The sequence below is a fragment of the Nyctibius grandis genome, chromosome 12 (assembly GCF_013368605.1).
Source record: "Nyctibius grandis isolate bNycGra1 chromosome 12, bNycGra1.pri, whole genome shotgun sequence".
Taxonomy (NCBI): Eukaryota; Metazoa; Chordata; class Aves; order Nyctibiiformes; family Nyctibiidae; genus Nyctibius; species Nyctibius grandis.
Window position 1 is genome coordinate 12879862 of NC_090669.1, and position 12614 is coordinate 12892475.

Genomic DNA, 12614 nt, shown 5'->3' on the forward strand with positions numbered 1-12614 from the left:
TGTATAAGGATAAATAAATAAATAATAAAAGTGAATAATCAAAGAATCAGATTTGCATTAAAAAGGAAATGAGATGATCTAAAATGTACCTCCTTACATTCACCTTTTCAAGTAAAATATTTTTAATCTTTCACTCTCCTTTCTGCTTTTCCCAAAAATACTCTCACCGTCTCCAAAACAACACATGGGGGTTAAATTAATTTTCAAATTATTGCAAATTCAACCTTTGATTTAGATCTTAACAGTCCTTCAACATATTAGAAGTCTAAAATGTGTGTCACCAACAGCAGAATATAATTCTTCACAGAAAAATTCAACTATATTCTTTGCTCTCTATTCCTTGGCACATTATAATAAGTGAGGAAAACTACAGATTATTCCCTCATTACAGATTCCTCTTCCTCACAACCTTGAAAACAAATATTTCTGACTTTCCTCTTCTAATTGGCTAAAATTTCCTTACGTTCTAAAATTGATGTTCAACATACTGATGTCTAAAAAACCCTCACTTTTCTGACCAGTCCAGTTTTAAAAATATGGGATTAAAAAACTGGGCTTAAATAATAATGGTTCTACATGCCTTGAAAGGTTCTTTTTTGGCTATAAATTTGAAAAATATTTAACGATGTTCTATTATAGAACTAATTGTTTCAAAGCAGTTTTAAATTCAGTTGAAAAATTCACAATAAATACTATCAGAGATCATAAGCAGAAAGCTAAAACCACTACAAGCTATTTGCTGTGTTCATTTTCTTCCCTTCTTAGCACATGTGAACTTCCCCTAACTTCTCTCAGATCCCACTCAACGTAACCATTCTTAGGACAGTGCAGAACAGCTTTAAACACAGGCTGAGAAGTATCCTCTTAACATCAAGGCGCAATGGATAATCTGCTAACAACTGAACTCTGATCTGCCATATGCACAGAGGAAGTATTCAGCAAACAACCTGTCACAAACGCTTATTGTTTCAGTAACCAACTCGCCAAAGGACGTCACTTTATAAAATATATTACAAACTCTGGCACACAATTTATTATCAAAGACAGCTGTAATTAAATGTGAAACTACTGCAAAAAGAAAACAGATTCGGTGCATTAAAAAACTTTACATTCTTCTTTGCATCTTAAGTAACAAAATCAAAGTGAGGAGACTGGAAATAATGGTAATCTGCAAAACCAGAAATTAATGCAAAATCACAAAAAATTTAGTTTATTTTCAAATAAATGGTATACATAAACACAGATTATTTTATATATATAATTACAAAAATATTTTGCATTTAAGTACAAATGTTAAATGTAGCTGATAACAATAAATCATAATTGTCCACAGGAGATGTTTTGACAGAAGATTACACCTAATATCAGAGGGACAAATTCTGTTTGAGTACTGCTACTGATGTCAATAGAGTTACACCAGAGTTCCAACGGTGTGACAGAGAATAATTTAATTTCCAACACTTTAAACATGAGGAATGCACATTTAAACAGTGTCAGGAGCAAAAATGCATGAGGAGGCAAACAGGGCAAAAATAAAAATCCCTGAGACAAAACAGTCAGGTCATTCTCATATTTGCCACATAGTCTATCACATGTTCTCAGCATTTCTGAATGCTGGCGCATGCCTGCAAGGCAGACATTTCCTTCTCCATCAGATTTAGGGGGTTTGTTTTTCAGATTTCAGTACTAACCAGAAATAATCTCTCCACATAGATAGACGGACAGATGAGCATTTTTTACTCAGGAATTATTTTTAATGCCTCAGTTAAAATTACCTGAGGGTATTTATAAAACGTACATTTATGAATTTTTTTTTTCTTTTGTACAGATGAGCAAACCACAGAAATCATCATATAGTGTAATGTTCACAGAATCATCAATTGTCAAATTTAAGAAATGTATGCATTTTAGGTAACATAACAATGTACACGATATTTAAATATGCATTATAATTGCTCTGTATCCAAAACATCAAAAAATACAGAGCAGAATGCTATCACATATTACTGAAACCCCAGCACCTTCAACTGAGCACGATGACTGCATGCAACACACACAAAAGTTTAGCTCAATAATGAAGTATATTTTATCTCTATGTAAATTACTGAGATTAAACCTTCGCAAAACTGGGATTAACAACGGGTCTGAGAATACTGTGGCAGAGAGTCTCTCATCACCTGAAGTTACCTTTTTCCTCTGAGAAGTGACATCTCTAGTATAATCCAGAGCATTGTTCAACTTCTGCATCCTAAAATAAGGTACAAGTTTTCAACCTGAGACTAAATTAGAGAAGTTTATAAGGTTAGCTAGTGTAGCTGCATGTTCTTTAGATATTTTCCATGCAAGCTGGAGGTCTGTCTTAGATCATTAAAAAGGTAAAATAGCTAAAAGATGCAAACAATTTACATTCTTAGAGGGAAAAAAAAATCATCCTGTATTTATGTTTTCTGATACAACCTAGTAAGCAATGGATTCCCTGAACATACTGCTTAAGAAGGAAAAACTGGCAACTGCTAATGGCAGACCATTATTAAAATAGAGAACAGCTTTGTTGGATACTGAATTTACTCTTCCTCAAAATAGGAGGCTGAAAGTGTTTTACTTAATTAAACAGCAGCATATATAGTGAAGTAGTAATGTATATTCAATAACCATCTTAATTATTGCCTGTCATAGTAAGACACAGCAGATATCCCTATATATTCTACAGGTACCCTATGCTGAGGAGCCTATCTCACTTCTCCAGAGCTGGCAGATGTCCATTAGAGCCACAAAGTGCTGGGCTGCCTTTAGACTAAGGGCTCCTTATGAAAACATAGATCAAACTTTTCCAGAATTTAAACATAGATTTTGAAAAGAAACAGACAAAATTATCCTATTTCTCATAAAAGCGTGCTCTGTTCTCACCAATTTCACTTCTATTATGTTTCTTATAAAGTGAACATTCTCCCTCTCTCCTCCCTTCCTATACACAGGTAACGCCTGAGTTCAGTTTTTATGTTCAGTCTAATTTCCCGTTTTGTAGATTTCATTTTTTAAAAATTATTCTTATTTTTTGGGAAATGAATAGATTTTCATGCACCTTGACATGTCAATATGACTTTTGGCCGTATAGGGTGAAAACCCCTTTAAAAAAATGATAGTATGTCAAAAAAGAAGATTAAGAGAAATCTTCAGAAATCTACATGGTGTTATTTCTGTTTCAAGAATATAAACATTTAGATTTTTGCAGGGTTGTGCAGAGTCCGTAAACATAAGAACTGTCATTGCATCATACTGTTTTTCAATTCGCTTCACTTCAATCCTATAGATACTGAGATATCAGTTTTAAGGAAGCTGTAACACCTCAGTGTACAGACACTCGTCGGCACAAATATATAACATAGTTTCCCATTCCAGAAAATCCCCTTCACATCCTTCTGACCATTTCCATGGAGAACTAGAAGTTAACCACCAATTCAGCAACAATTTTCAACACTAAATGAAAACAGAAGTCTTACAAATCATTACCCAACTGTCCAATAATATTAAAAATACAGTAATACCTTTCAAGTGTTTACATTTTAGAGATAATCATACCTACCTTTAGTAAACACATACTTGAGGGAAAAAGGACCATCCTGTTTACATTGTCAATGGCAATAATACATTTTATTTATTTAAAAAATTATTATTACTAAAGGGGAACTACTTTTTTGGGGTATGTCTAGCAGTATCTCATTATTCATCTAAGATGATGTAACTATTAGGAGACTCTTTCACAGGCTGACACAAAGGTATTTTTAACGAAAAGACTAAACTAAAAATAAGAAATAGATGCTAACACACCTTTCATGACCTCTACACATCACTCGCCAGCCACCTGGCTTGTAGTTTAGGAGAAGAGTATGCACATAACCTAGCTACAGACAGAAATGTTTAGTACTTACTAAGTCAAAACTAACACTTTTTACCCTATTGTTAACGGTATTAAATATTCCTTAAAACTCTACCACAATAAACTACCTGAAAATGCCAACAAAGCTAATATTCACATTACTCCACAATAAATACATACATATGTAAGTACATAAACATAAATTGTTTCACCCCAGCACAGACAGACAAGAGATGCTGATGAACCTTGTAGAAAAATTATAGCATACCTTTACAAAGCAGATTTGCAGAATCAGGTTATTTCTTTGTATCTGATTTTACAATCTGCTAAATAAAGCATTCTTCAAGAGCTGTGAAAATTAATGTCTTGTATCTTATAAATTACTTGGAGATACACAAAAGTATTGCATGCACACATATCAGTGCTCTCAAAAAAGCACAGGCAAGGAAGTTTTAAATTGCCCTTTTTAACAATTTTACTACTATGGTTCTAACTTTAGCTTTAACTCTGCTCCCACAAACTCTTTCATCTCGGCTAGAAACAGATCACGGATTTTACGGAAAGCAGCATGTTCTATGAAATGTATGCATTTCAAACCAGGTCCTGCCATTGTAAGGTGACAGAAGGTGCAAATACCCTTCCAGACCACAGCCAGGCAGTAGATGTGGGGACCACGGGTAGATCTTTGTCTGTGGGTCCTGCACAAAGAAGAGAGTGAAGGTTTGTCAGCAGGAGGTATGCAGCTGATTGCTGATGGCCAGCTGCCCGCTGCCGGTGCGATGTGCAGCACCCAGACTGAGTGGGCAGAGGAACAGAAGATTTAGTAGGTGCGTCTCCATCCCCTCAGGTTCTCTCATGTGATGCGGAGCGCCGGAGGAACTGGGGGCAGATGAAAGCTGGCAGCTGTGTGCTGCCCCGGGCGCTCTGAGGCTGCCAAACAGGGCTTACCAACATGTTAGCTCAGCGGCAGAATTAAAGCCCTCATTCGGGTTTATTTTGGAGTAAGAAACCAATGTGCATGCAGAGGATGGGGGAAAACTTGCCCTGCAGGCTGAAGCCTAAGTACACCCTGACCTCTCCTTGCAAGCTTCTATGTAGTAGGGCAGGCTTGACTAAGGGACCAAAACATCTAAATAATAATTTAGATTGTTGTCCAAGCAACCTCCTCAGTTTCTGACAAGCAGACACAGCTGACATTTGCTGCCCTCTACTTATTAAACAGGCAATCATATTCTAAAGTCTACAGCGCTCTTATTTTGCCAGATCAGCAGGGAAGTAAATCTGTTTCAGTGTTCAGATAAAACAGTTATGTGATTTTTCCACAGTCATGGCTTGCTCCAAATGAAAATCTCTTTTTTCTTTTTATTCTTTTTTTTTACTGCTGTGCCAGAGTGACAAATTAAGCACGAGGTTGTTGCTACCTGAGGAAGACCCATATTTAGACAAAACTGGAAATTCAATCTTGATGTCTTTCTTGCACAAACTGATCTGAGATATATATATCTATATAGGTATATATTTAGATATATAAAAAGAATTTTAAAAAAATCTTTCAGAAAAGGCAGTACCATTGCATGCATTCCTCTCTGCCTCTCCTGGAACCTCTGGATGCAATTGTCAGTACTCAGGAGAGGCAAAGCCAAACCATCCTTACCACAAATCTCACACCGAAAAGGGGGAAGAAAACAGTTCCCTTATCTCTTCTCCGAGCTCTGTTGTCTGGGCACCCAAAAGTGATTAGAAAAAAGGGGGCTGCCACCCTCCACTTGTTTAGCGGTGCCTCAAAATCCAAAAGCAGTAGCACTGTTTTTTCCTAAGACATAGAAGGAAAACTGCAGGGGATTTGAAGGCTGAAAACTCTACTGTTACTTTCCTGTGGTGGAAAAGTCAGACACCACCTTCAGAGAATTCATTTTATAAGAGAAAGTTCCTGCTGGATTATTTTGGTGAGATACAGAAAAGTGAAGTCACCTTCAGCTTCAGAAATTCTTTACAAAAAGCTTATACCATTCTGAACCCAAATTTGGGAAATTCTGATTTAAGTAGTCCTGTTGCTTTATAACAAGAGACTGTTGTCACAACAATCTTTTATTAGGCAGGACTCCATCTGTGTGTACGCACTCTGGAAGACAATGTAAACAACAGGGATGGATTTCTCCTCCCTTGCTTCCTTTTCAGCTTTTTTAAAAAATGAAATCCATTAAGTAGAGCAGAATTTGTAACAAGTATTGCTCTTTTGGAAACATTCAAACACAAACCAAATATATTTCACAACAGAGCTAACCTCTACCTTGAAAATGAGTCTTGAGTCTTCCTAACTAGTTTTATTTGAAAATTAAGAGTACACAGTTACTTAAAATTTTGTTGGGAAAGTTGAGAAAACAAGAAAAAATCCTGTAAAGAAAAGCCAGCTTTTACAAATGTATACAACTCTTACTTGTTTAATGTCCTCAAATTCTCAGAGAGCCACATGGGAACCTTTTGGTAGCAAGGTAAGACAATACTGTATTTCATTTGCATACATAGCTGCTAATATCTCAAATACCAGACTGCATCAGTACAAATACATTTGTCATACAAAATCTAAGGAAATTACACTGTTACTGTGTTAATTTGAAGGCTGCTATCTTTCAAAGACCTCTTCTACACTCAGAGACATCATCTAAACAATGAACAATGCCTGACTAGACAGCTTGCTTGCTTGTTCCTTTCGCTTGTCATACTCACTTGTCCCATTTTGGTTTGCATTAGCCCCCTTTCTCCAAGGTGTGTAACCTCATTTATCCGTGCTTATTAACACTCCACGTACAAAGACTCACAAATCTATCATGGGTCTTGATAAGGTAGCACAACACATCGATATGATACCAATGATCCCTCACACACAAATCTGAATGCATTGTGTGAAACTCCAGTGAGTTACATAGTGAGGAAGTAAATGAAGTTCTAAGAATTTGTTTTCTGGATAGCAAGTATAAACAAACATAAAACGAGTGTTCTTGCTTTATATCATAAAGATGTATCAACTATAAAAATTGTTACTTAAGAAAGGCTGTGTATTTAGCTCATATATCAGTAAAACATTCGCTTTTAGAATGCTAAAAACAACAGTCATAATCAGTCACAAAAAATAAACATTCATGTTAAGTAAACGAGAGCTAGGCAGTGTATGTACACTAAAATAATGCATCACTATGGAACTCCACCAACTTGATTTTGTAGAAGGAAATTATTATGTTGGACAGGATTGGATTTAATTTAGATTTCTGCTAGACTAATGAGGTAATCTTGGGTCAAGCTTGGGTTAGAGAAAAGACAAAAAGAATCTATGCCTTGACTCAACTCAATATACGTTTTACCTAAGCAGGAATAAAACAATTTGACTCAGAAAATATTACAGCCATTCCATTTTTCCATCAATTACCCAGTTTTCTTACTTGCTGTACAGTAAGGGTAAAACCACACTTCATCTTCAGCCAAACAACTGCCATCACTTCTTCTTTAAGCACAGGAAAACAGTTTGGAAGTGTCATGGTCTTCAATTTTACAAAGAGATATGCAAAAAGTTCTGCTGAATAGTAAGACTACTATTGCCTGAAGTTCTTCAGGACTTGTGGAATTCATGGCAGGGTAATACCTTATCCAACACAGGACATTTTTTGGCAAAACCCACTGTCTTTAAACTAATCTGAAATTTTAAAGATCTACACACCGAGATTCATATGCAATAAATTTATTACTGGTTATAGATCTTGTTTCTTCAGCAGCAGTATTTGCATATGCAAATATAATACCATACCTCTCCTATCCTTCCCAGGATTTCATAATCAACTCCAGTTATCAGAATACCTGACTGTAATCATAATATAGCTGTACATCTAAAGTAATACAGTTAACATAAAAGCAGTAATCCTGATAATGCAGCAGAATTTTCATGGAAGTATTTTGACTGATAATAGACAGGACCACTTCTCTCTGAGATGCAAGTTTAATACTAACATTTGAAGTCACTGCAACAACTTTATACCTTCAGGAAAATCATGTACTCTAAAGCCAAATCCATGGCAGTGTTGCATGGGCTTAGACAGTACTGGAATAGTCTAAGCATTTTTCTGGGCACAAACAATAGACCTGTGGTAAAGGTAGAGTGTAAACAGAGTGACTCTTATCTAACCTTCTACGTGTATTGACAAAAATGCTTGCATTCCTTCTGCATCACAGCTGTAGCACTGGTAACCTGATGCAGAAAATTATTTATGAAACAACTCCGTTCTGAGAAATCATTATTGCCTAAATGTTGCACTATCATTACTTCAGGTATCATATTCCTAGCTTTTCTTTCCTTCTACCTACTGACCCTCAGATGTGTTAAGAGAACTAAGTGGAAATTTAATTTAAACTTCTTTCTGTCCAAGTGCTTCATTTCTCAGTGGAATGTTTTATAAGAAACCTTTTTAAGAGAAGACTGTTGCTTTTGAATCAATATTTTTATGTCAGGCATGATAAAATAGAAAACTTCTTTAGACTTCTCATCACGAGAGATACTGCATTACTAGTACAATCTTTAAGGACTTTGGTTTTGCTAAAAAGGTGAATAAATGAACTTACCAAACAGAATAAAATCCTTTTCATTTGCTTTTCATTTTCACTAATGCCTTATGAAAACAGGGATAACTGCAGTAAACTATTATTTAAATATTTGAAAAGAAACCACTCCTACTGAGTTGATAAATAAATATTAATGTGGTGACAAAGAATTATTTAGAGTAAAATTGTTTTCATAATCTAATTGTTAAATACACGATGCTGGGAATTTCAGTAATTCTGCTGAGACAAGTTACCGTTTTATGTGGGATTTAAAATTTCTAAGGCAGTGTTAGAGCCACATAAGATATACATCATATGACATACATATTTCATTATTATTTTTAAGTAAGAGGAGGATCCTATGGCTTCTTATAGAACTCTATCTCCTAACAGTCCAGATATTTTTGTGCACGTAACTCAGAAAAGGATACAGTTCAAAATCTAAAACTCAGCCGAGTAAGGCTCTTGTTACAGAAGACGTCGCAGACCTGGGGGATGACAGTACCCAAGCAGAGTGGTTACCACAGTGCTGCAGTGGATACAGCTCCTTCTGGGAGTATGGGAAAAACCTGCTCCTCGTCTGCTTATGCAAGAACTGGGTACTCCCAAAGCTCCTAGCCAGGGTAACAGTCACAACAGCAACCCGCTTAAATACATACCACTGTTAAAGGACTTTATCCAATTCTGGAAAGATGGGCTATCTGTGCTGACAAAGGTATGTAAAGGGCTGTCTTCTGTTTTCCCTTGAAATCGGTAAGGCTTCTATTATGAGTATCAACAGGTCTGAGATTCCACTTGCGTGGGTAACGAGTACATCTGAGAATAGATTCAACTGAGTGTTATCTAAACTGATCTCGGTTCTGGATACATGCCCAGACATTTATGGTGTCTGGTTTAAGTTTTTATTATTATGCAATATTCTTGGTCGGTGATGACACAAAGATTTTAACCAAGTTAATCTTTCAGGATCAAACTCAGCTACTTGACTTTTAAATTAAAAGATTCTTAGCCAACAGACACTGAATATGTAGAAAAATATCTGTGACAGAAAGGACATTTAGGATCTTACCTTCCCTGCCTTTCTTTTAAATCATTTATATTATTATTTACTAGGTGTTGACTCAATTATTCCTAATCTTGATCTATTCCTGCTATCAGTTATATGGCCTGTTTTATGTCCTATTTAACAAACCCTTTTAATGGAAATTAGTGAACTCATAATTTCTTTAACTTACATTTGTGACTTTCTATGCTTCCAACAGACTACATAAATCAGCATATTTTCTAAAACTTGATTTTAAAAGCTTTAATCATGCAATATGAAGTAGACACTGCTCACAAATTATGCTATTTATTACATTAAGTTATACTGAGAGTCAAACATTTCAGAATTTATGTCACAAAGCAATGTAACAAGTAACAGCTTAAGAGCAGCATTTTTCCCTGAAATAGTCTCAATGGAAAATATTTTTCAATAGTTTATTAAATAGGTTTACCATTAAAACAATCATTATAATGTCCACCGACAAAAAGTTGCCCCAATTTAAAGTGTGAAAGTAAATGGAGAGTTTTAAGCAATATAAACCCCACAGGCACATTCTCCTACTGCTTTCACTCAAGCCCATTTGAAACAGGTTAATGCTAAAGCAAAATAAGTCAATCAAACTGAAATAAGAGTGGGTTTGCACTGACTTAACTAAAACAGTGCTAGTCTGCGTGTGAATGAAACCTGACTGTTATGTCTAGTCTCTCCAATAAGACCATGTGTAGATGGACCTTCTGTTTGTTTTGCTAAGTATTTAAATGCAATTTAAACTTGATTTATGCCAGTTGGTTTAAACAATATGCAGAGTGGTTTGAAGACTGGCTAATAAGTGGAGTAAGATGGAGTTACAGAACAAAACATAAAATAATCTTCACCTTACCAAATTAATTTTTAAATGTGTTCAAAGGACATAGTGATCTCCCTGTACATTTTCTTGATGACACCAATAAGCAAGAGGGGGACTTCTTAATGGCAGAGGTTCTGTGAAAGAAATTGAATGACTTTTTTTTTCTTTTTAAATTAGGAAGAAAACCAGAGTGTTATGGAATGAAAGATTCCACAATGCCCATAAAGGAGACTGTTTTGGAACAAATACCCTTTGCTAGTCGTCTTTCTTCCCTCTTCATCCTATTATCCTTGTGTTGGTACTTTTATTTTGCATTCCAAGACAATGTTTTCTGGAGTTCTTTCAATGTTTTGAATAGTTTTTTCTTAAAGATTTAAAAGACTTTCTTAAAGACTTCAAATTATACCTTCTCCCTCTGACTTCTCTCTTCATTAAGTATCTTGGGCTATATTCTCTTTATCAGACTTCGTATATTGGTTACATTTGTTTTAGACATTCATCCATTTCTATCTGGCAGGGAACCAGGGTATAGTATTGATCACACTCAGTTTTGAAGAGGGCGGTTCCAGACTGCCTGGCTAGCAGAAGGAATGCAGTAGTGTCACTGCCGAAATGCAGGCACACTGCGAACTCTGAAACATTATCCATCTCCAGAACGTAATAATGAAATTATCAGCTGCTTTACTGATATGAAAAAACAAACTATCTGACAATCATATCATTAAACAAGTAACACAAACTAAAAATGCTGCAAGTTTCTTAGATGCCCTATTTATGCTTTTTAAAACACTACCTAGTAGCCACTTTACTACTGGCCAGAAGAATATCTGAGCAACAAACGTCTTCAGGCAATATTCAAGACACGGAAATAATGGAAACACTGCTTCAAATCCAGCTTATTATAAAAGCTGACAGTATTATATTCATCAGCTTATACAAAACCTGGAAGAAACCCAATTTCTCTCTCAGTTATGGGTCATATGCACATTTAAGCGTAGCGCAGCTGGCAGTAAAGTTTTGAAATTTTTACATTTTTGTAGGAGTCAATTCAAAACTTTTAATTTCAAATACCAAAGTCATTCCAAAGACACTCTAGCTAATCAAGCATTTGTACTATAAAAATCGGTTATTTTTCATTTTAGCAGTGCCAATACAATTTGAGACATCAGCATATATTCAGTACCCAACGCAGAAAAAATACGAACAATATTAAACCAAAATCTTGCCAGTCCCACTTCTCCACTCCCCTTTGCAAAAGTTAATGCAAAAGAATATGTTTTTATTAAATATATTTAAATATTTTAGGTGAAAGTCTCTAAACTAGTTGAAGAAAGAGCTTTAGAACCCTAATTACTAAAAACAGAGACATGCTGCTGTTTCTTATGGTTTCAAATATGTAGAATGAAATTCAACTTCAGAGAGAGGCACGGTGCCAGCAAATTATATACTTTCATTAGAAGGGTGGGGAAAAAGGCAGGGCTAATGTACAAAAGAATAGGGTGCAGCACTCAAACAGAAAACCTAGTATTCACTCTGCATTTACTCAAACGTTATCATATCCAGGAACTTTAAAAATCACCACTACTTTAAAAATCACATACCAGTTTGACCTAGGCATTTTTAATTAGGTTATCACCAAAACATTTGCTACCTCTTTACTAATACCACTATTACCATTACTCAGAATATATTTCGCACACTTTCTTTGATTCACATGTCAGCACAGTGTCACTCCCTCTAGTGGGTAAGAAACACAGCTTATACGGACAACCCAAATTTTCATACAATGGACAAACACTCCTGCAGCTACACCAAAACCAACAACACTGGCTAGAGTGCAAGTCTTCTATCACAGCTATAAAGAGAACCACTATTTCACTCTGACTACTAGAAAATGTGTTTGTACTAGCCCTGTTGTTTATTTTTGCTTCCTCAATGGCCAGAAAAGAATTACAATGAATGCAAATATTGTGGCAGCAAGACATGCATTTATTTCTAGCTTGCTTTCACTTCCAGCAGCATAGTAGTTTTAGTTCTCAGCTCAACAGCAAGTTTTGCCTGCCATCAATTATTTTCACAAATCTGATTCTTCCTTTGCATACACTTGCTACATACTAAATGCAAGTAGTATTAAAATACTGTGTCTTTTCCTGCCAAATAACATGATTACTCTATTTCATTTGAATACTTGCTTGACAAACCCAACTCTGGAAACACTAAGGCATGGTCTAATGTTTACAAGAACTCATTTCAGCAAA

At 35.5% G+C, this 12614-nt stretch overlaps 1 protein-coding gene across 1 annotated transcript in view; it reads right to left on the reverse strand.

The window, feature by feature from the left end:
- The window catches only part of LOC137669217 (transcription initiation factor TFIID subunit 4-like), a 140928-nt gene that overhangs the window by 57902 nt on the left and 70412 nt on the right, over window positions 1-12614 (reverse strand). The window lies entirely within an intron of this gene.